We start from the raw sequence: 8,354 nt of genomic DNA, 5'->3' as shown, positions 1-8,354 counted from the left end.
ATCCCCCCCCCCCCGACACACACTTTTTTTTATCGAAATCACAGTAATGGTTTACTATGCAAGTGGCGCCATCTTCTGAACGTTGAAGAAAAGCAAAAATTTTTTGCTTAGTTCCGTATTAGAAACTCGTATACAAAATTATTATTATCGTTATTAAGCGATACCTTCAAAAAGTCCAATGGCTCACGGACACATACTGGTGAGTTCCTGTATGGCCACGCATTTTGCATTAACTAACTAATTTCTTTCATATTGCGATATCCATCATGAATTGAATTAAATATATAAAATATTAATATAACTTCTCATTGAATTGCATTCTCTTATTCTTGGTTTTAGAATTTCTCAAATGTGCTAAGTAAACTCGGAGGCTAATATATTATGAAAAGGTAAATGATTACGAATAAGACAGAAGAATCGCTAATTTAATTTTTTTATGAAATTTGTTTTGAGAAATTAATTAATTAAAGCAATGAATAAAATAGGTTATAATTATTATATAAATAAAATAATAATATGTGAATAAATAATAAGTTAAAGGCGAAAAAATAATTTCACAGGTCCCACCGAGATTTGAACTCGGATCGCTGGATTCAAAGTCCAGAGTGCTAACCATTACACCATGGGACCACATGTATGCTCGCGCTTTAAAGTATTTATAAGCTGAATATCTATTATGCAATACCTTTTAATGTCATTTGTTAATAGTTTATTTCATTGTTTATTTGAATTCAAAGTGATTACTAATCTATTTTAAAATATAGTGCTAATTTTTCGTAAAATAATTTCTATATATTGCTTATAAGTAGATATATTTTGAAATAAGAAATGCGACTTACATTAGACAGTGACTCATGCAGCCATCTGGTAGCAATAATTGTATACGCATCCTGTAAAGGTTAGTAAATTTTACACAAATGAACAGAGTTTAGAACCTCAAAGATTTTGCAAAATTTTTCAGGTTAACTTCTTAATATAAAATAAAAATATATTGCCTCTGGAATTTTGATTCGTATCTCTTGTAGTGTTTCGGATTGTACAGGTGACGTTGTAATACTTCAGAAACAGCATTACAAACGTAGTAGAAATACAGAACTCGTTAACGAAATATATTAATGAATAAATATCAGTTTCGTTTTCGGAATTATTGATTAGTAAATCAAGAAGCGTTACATTTGTCAAGACCTAATATGCTGTTAGGTATAGTGTCTCTTAGGAGGGTTTCGAAAATCAGTTATATTACATCGAACACTGGAGGAATTTTATTTTATGCATGTATATATATTCGGACTGACATCTAGTGGCAAATTAAGAAACAGTTGACAAATGGAATCGCTTTTTTTTTTTAAGTAGTATTTTAATAATAATATTTATTTCAAAATTTTAATTTATATTTTTACAATCGGATTATTATTTCTGTTCTGATCCAAATGCCTGCTCCAACTGAATAACAAATAATCTCACTGAAACGAAGACTTTCATCCTCATTCCATCCAAAATCTGCAATCTCTATTCAGACGTTCCTTCTAGAAAAAGGACACCAAAGCAATCCAAAAAAATTTCAGCATAGGGTGGTTTAAGAACAAAACTCCAGCTTTGCCCTCATTCAACGCCGCAATGTGTAATAGCCACAAAAAAATCTCAAACAAATCTAAAAAGTGATTTTTTTTAAAGGTATGAATGCAGAAAAGTTATCTCCTATTCAGTTGATTTAGAAACATTTTTGATCCTTCGAGGGCCACTAGGTGCAACTTTTTCTCTCCCACGATTCCACCTCTCATTCATTTCAATGCTACCATATTAAGATCACTTAAAAATAAGTAAATATTAAAAAAAAAAAAAAGATATGAAGGAAATTATTTATTTATTTTCAAATATAATTCTCTCTCCACCAAGAGACTTTAAACAGGAATTTCGTAACCATAAAAGCCCTCGATTGATGAATCCCTGATTAACAGGAGGTATTAATAATAATAATAATAATAAACAGCGGTAAATATTTAAATTGGATATCTAATAATAATAATAATAACACTAGATGGCGTCACTACCGCTGAATGAATTTCACAATTGCATTTCCTAATACAATTGGTAATTTACTTAATAACGCAGATTTAAAAAGTTCGCCCTATCCATTAATTAGTGACATATTTAGGTTAGTAGGCTAGTAGTAATTTATTACAAGAAAATGCATCCACTGTAAAGACTCATTTATCATATTTTCTTGACAAGTTTTCGGTCTTAATTCAACTCCATAATAGTGACTTCCGACAGAGCAATTAATCCTTAGTTAAGTCTATAGTTATATAATGATTACATATAATAGTCAGGAAATAGCAACAATTCAAACGCGCTAGATGGCACTCACATATATTTTTTTTTGTTATTAGCTGTGAAACGCTATTCGCATTTTTTAAAATTTAATATTATTTATTATTAATTACTGAAATATATTAATTACTTTAATTATAACTATTAAATTAAGTATTTATAAAGAGTGTTTTTAATATTGACACCTGTATAATTCCGAAATATAATTTATACTAATTTGCATGAGTGGTATTGTAAGTTTTATAGAGGGAAGATCTTAGTCCTTTTTAGGACTTCCACGGTAACAAATGGCAATGCTGTAGCCCATGAAGTTTTAACTGAGACTCGGCTATTTCCGTTACCCAGTCATGACTAGAGCTTTTTAGCTCGATAAAACCCCATCCACACAGATTTTCTTCATTCAGATGACGGGATAAAGAGTCAAGGACTCAGTCCATCGCCCAGTTCTTTTAAGAACTTAAGAACTGTAAGTTTTATAGAAAAAGATTATGATGAAGTATGGCGGCTCGCGTGTTAGTGTTTCGTGTCGTGTATTATTGATGGTGAATTGTGAATTTGACTAATACGTTTTTAGAGATTTATGCTTAGTCATTAGTAATAGCAGTTAATTGCTTGCTGCCATAAACAGACACTTTATTTTCCATACAGGTTTATCCAGGTAAGTCAATTGAATTTACAAGGGCGATACGCTAGGCCTACTGCCGCTAGTATCGCCATTGTTTTATTTTATATCGTCACAGCTTAGAGTGTCTACGGGATTTGCTAGTGGATCCTCAAAAGTCCACAGGATTATCTTTACCTTCTCGGAACACCGGAGCAATCTCTACTCTTTCTCCATCCGTGTCTTAACACATTTCTAAATTATTGTCATGGCAAAACTTCTGAATGAGGCCAAATTCGATGAAGTATACATGGAATTCCTCAGACTAGAAAAGCTGCTGAGTGATAATTGGCCAGCAAAAGTCAAGCTCTTTGACACATTTCCCCCCACAGCAGTCACAGAGGACAATATGGATGACATGAGTGAAGAGTCCATAACTCTGACGCAATCAGATTTTGCACACTCCCCAAGTATGAAAGATGATACATCGCAAAACAGCAGTTATCATACCTTGGAAACTGATACAGAGTTCCAATTAGTCAAAAAGGAGAGGAAAATTTCCACCAATGTGGAAGAACCCAAAACAACAGGGACAGAAGCACTCAATGGTCCCAAAGAAAAGATACCACCAGTCATATTAAGGGATAAGGAAAATGGATCCCTGTCTCATCAGCCCTCAGAGAACAAAACATCTCATTCTCATGGGCTAAAAACTCAGATGAGGGAGTTAAAATACAACCCACTACTGTCTCGGATTACAGACAGATGACCAGATTTATGGACAATGCTAACGTCCCATATCACGCCTTCCCTTTACCCAGCGAAAAGAACCTGAAGGTAGTTGGGATACTGACCACTGATCTCTCCAGACAGGGCCTGTCCTCAGATAAAGTGAGCAGAATGCTCAGATCAGATAAAAGACCAATGCCTTTGGTGCTGGTGGAAATAAACAACACACAAAAGAAGATCTATGAACTGACTGTAGTATGCGGTCTCAAAATTTCAACTGAGCCTCTAAGGAAAAGAGCATCTGCAGGTCGGTGTCATAGATGCCAAAGATTTGGACATGTCCAAAAATTATGTAAGGTAGCCTTCAGGTGCTTGAAGTGCGGCGAGGGACACCACACCATCACATGCACCAAACCACGCACAACTCCAGCATGCTTTGCAAACTGCAGAGGACCTCACCCCGCCAACTACAAGGGATGCCTTTCCAATCCAAAAAATCGAGGACCAACAAAAGTCAATCTTGCTCCTCTACGTAACAACGTTTTAAGCAACCAAACAAATCGTCCTCCAGTCCGAAACACCTTGCCTTCTATCTCAAAGGAAGGAACAACCATGACCAAAACATATGCTGTGGCTGCAAGAACTAAGCCTCCTACATCTCCTGAGCTAGAAAGCTCCAACATAACATCCGTTTTAACAGCCTCACTTGCCACTATGCTGTAAGAATTCAGCAAGACATGCCCCTCAACATCTTCCAGAAAGAGAGTCCTGCAAGGCACTCAAAACATTATAACAGCTATCTGTCATGAATAATAAATTCAAACCAAAAGCTCTTAAGATAATCGCATGGAATGCAAATGGATTGATGAAAAAGATTTTGGAACTTCAAGAATTTTCAACTCATCTCAGTGGTGATATCATCTTGATTGGTGAAACACACCTAAGACAGTTAATAACCGAAATATCCGTGGATACACTATGTACAGAAACGACAGAATTGGCACAAGAGGTGGAGGCACAGCCATATATATTAAGAGTTATTTGAATCATAACACAATAGATAAGCCCAAAACAATAAACCTGAAGGTGACCGGTGTGGAGTTACATACCTTCAATGCTGGGAGTTTCAAGATTTATGCTGCTTATAACCCTCCAAGCATTCCTCTGCTGACAACAGATCTCGACTCCATTGGGCCAAATGACTCAATAATAATAACAGGTGATTTCAACCAAAACACACAGCTTGGTACAGCTCAACAACTAACACCAAAGGCCACACCCTTTTCAACTATGCAATGCTCAACTCTGTTGTTGTGGCCGGCCCTACAGAGCTCACCCACTTCAGCCCTTCGGGAGCTCGGATGTGCTAGACATTGTCATCTTTAAAAATTTAAGATACCAATTCAAATTGGAATCAGTCAACGAATTATCTTATCTTCTGACCACAGTTCCAAAGTGCTTAATCTAGGTTCATAAGATCAATTCTCTCCATACACATTCATACCATGGGACAAGTTAGCCAAGGTTCTTCCCGATCATATTGGTCCTGTGCCCAATATCAGTAAAAAGGACGAGATTGACACAGCAATAAATTAACCATACAAATTCAGAAAGCAATTGAATATCAGTCAGACAATCAACTGTCTTCAACCCAACAAACCGTATCCCTGAAGAAATCATGGACCTAATCAGAGCAAAAAATAGAGCCAGGAATAGATACCACAATATCAGAGCCCCACAAGATAAAACAGTATTGAACAATCTAAACAGGCAGGTCCGACAAGCTCTTCAAAAACACAGAAACCATAAATGGGAAACCAAATTGGCTAACATCAATACTGAAGATCATTCTGTATGGAAATTTTTAAGAGCAATCCGCACCAAAAAGCAACTCATAACCCCTATACAAACCAAGAAAGGGACAGTTCACAAAGATGAAGAGAAAGCCGAAGCACTAGTAGATAACCTAGAATCTCAGTGCAATCCATCTTATACAAATCTAAATATCAACCTTATGTACAAGATTTATCGTCATGTTAGGACAACCTTAAGACAGAACACTGTTAACTCCAAACATATCACTCCTACAAATCCGGCAGAAATGATAAATATCATCTCCCATCTAAACAATAAAAAAGCTCCAGTACCGGATGGCATAACTAATAGAATAGTAAAACTACTTGCAAGAAAGGCCATAGTCCATCTCTTCAACATTACAAATGCCATCTTTAGATTCCAGCATTTCCCTACTACATGGAAATCGGCCGCAATCATACCACTGAAGAAGCAAGGAAAAAATGCTCACCTTCCCGAAAGCTACAGACCCATAAGCCTATTGTCCAGCCTTGGAAAGGTGACAGAGAAAGTGATCCTCTCAAGATTCCAAGCAGAAACAGATAAGTTAGGAATTTTGCCTAACGAACAGTTCGGCTTCCGTAAGGCCCATAGTACAGCTCAACAAGTGCACCGGCTGGTAGAAATCATTACTAAAGGTTTCAACTAGAAACTCAATACAGCTGCAATCTTCATCGACGCAGAGAAGGCGTTTGACAAAGTATGGCATCAAGGCCTTCTCTACAAACTGATAAAATTTAACTTTTCAGTCAAGTTAATAAAAATAATACATTCTTACCTGAAAGACAGATATATGCAGGTCAGGGTCGGCGAAACGGTTTCGACCAGACGCAGGATCTCGGCAGGCGTACCTCAAGGATCTCTTCTGGCACCTCTCCTGTTTTCAATCTATGTTACAGACATCCCTCTGAACCCAAGAACAACATTCACTGCATTATATGCAGATGATACTGCACTGATGGCAAGTTCACTGAGCCCAAAACTGGCAACTAAAAGACTACAAAATAGCATACACACTTTAGAAAAGTGGATGGCAGACTGAAGGATCCAAGTTAACTCCCAGAAAAGCTCAGCTATATTGTTTACTAGAAAGAAAAACCATACCATGGAGGATATTTATTTATTGGGAGTAAAGATTCCATGGCAGACTGAAGTTAAATATCTTGAAGTGATTCTTGATAGTAAACCCCTATTCAGCAAACACATTAGTTACATTACCTCAAAGACATCCAACGTCTTAGCTCAGCTTTACCCTATGATCAACAGACAAAGTAAACTGGAACACGCAAACAAAATTAACAATTTACAAGATGGTAATTCGACCGGTTATCACTTACGCATCCCCAGCTTGGAGCCACACCGCAAATTCAAGCATTCTAAAACTTCAGAGATTACAGAATAAGTGCCTGAGGATGATTCTGGATGCCCCTTGGGTCATAAGAAACACCCAGATCCATAGAGAAGTTAATATCCCTTATATCTCTTCCTTTCTCATAAATCTAGCTGAGAAGTTCTTTACCAAGACAAGTAACCATCCAAACCCGTTAATCAAGGATGCTTCGGAATATAATGAAGCAGAAAATTACAAATAAAAAAGACCAAAGTCTATCTTAAGTTCAGTTTAACACAACTAACTTCACTGCCCTCAATGGGCAAGCATATAGCTCACAAACACTCCATTCAAAGTTCTTTCATTACAAGACAAAGGGGAATATGAAAAGCAATTTTGCTTCACCCATCTAGCCAGAATTGTTAATGTTAATGTAAGTTTTATAGGCTCTTCATACAGGGGATCAGACTGGATCAGAGTGAGTTTTTGTTTGGCGCGTCCTTGGCCAGTTTTGGAATTGTGGTGCGTTTTATTACATTATGTGTCTTGTAGATCATGAAATTTTTGTTCTTGTCAAAACAGTACAAAGTCCTATAGCAGTGCCGGTAAGACTACAACTGCACGGTAAGCGGGTTTTTTTTTTTTTTTACTTCACATTGATAATCATGGAAAAAACAGCTAAAGGAGACAATATTCGAAGAGGTATATAAAGAATTTAAAAGACTAGGTGAACTACGTAACAACAATTGGCCGAGAAAAGTGAAACTGTACGACACGTTTCCCCCGGAAAGTGTCACAGACGTTGTCGTAGAAGACCAATTCGAATCGGTGCCTTCTACTCCTTCAGACTTTGTAGAAGTGTGCGCACGCAAAAAGCGAAGTGCAACAGAAGAACCGCACAATGACAATAATGAAATGGAACAGGATTCTCAGGGCTCAGACGCCGCTATTTCTTTCAAAGAAAAGGTGCCTCCGATCATCCTTAGAGAAAAGCAGAAGTGGGCAGCTTTAAGATCCACAAATATCCAATCTGCACATTGGCTTCATTAAGGCCAAAAACATGGATGAAGACATAAAGATCCAGCCAGCAACAGTGACAGACTATAGAAGGTTGTTCAAAGAACTGGACGACAGAGGCATCCAGTATCATACCTTTGCGCTCAGCTCCGAAAAAAACTTAAAAGTGGTCCTTCGTGGTGTCTGTGAAGACATTGACACAGCAGAAATAGCTGTTGACCTGAATTCTCAAGATCTGCCTCCAGTCTAGGTCAGCAGAATGTACAAAGCAGACAAGACTCCCATGCCATTAGTCCTAGTTGAGATTCATGAAATATACAAGAATATCCGGAAAAGAACATCTTCTGGGCAGTGCCAGAAGTTTGGCCATGCCCAGAATCTATGTAGAGCAGAATATAGATGTTTAAAATGTGGAGACAGCCACCCAACCAATATTTGCACAAAACCGAGGACCACCTCGGCCAAATGTGCAAACTGCGGTGGCCCTCATCC

The 8,354-nt window shown here is 37.3% G+C and overlaps 1 non-coding gene across 1 annotated transcript; it reads right to left on the bottom strand.

Annotated features, from left to right (window-relative positions):
• Positions 1-558: 558 nt before the first annotated feature.
• Positions 559-630, bottom strand: TRNAQ-UUG (transfer RNA glutamine (anticodon UUG)). The gene has a single exon. It is a non-coding gene; the product is annotated as a tRNA-Gln (tRNA).
• Positions 631-8,354: the final 7,724 nt, after the last annotated feature.

Source organism: Typopeltis vanoorti, chromosome 2 (assembly GCF_054136105.1).
Source record: "Typopeltis vanoorti isolate ZY-2024b chromosome 2, IOZ_Tvanoo_1.0, whole genome shotgun sequence".
Taxonomy (NCBI): Eukaryota; Metazoa; Arthropoda; class Arachnida; order Uropygi; family Thelyphonidae; genus Typopeltis; species Typopeltis vanoorti.
The sequence above is the reverse complement of the archived record's forward strand: the minus strand, read 5'-3'. Positions and strand labels throughout refer to the sequence as shown.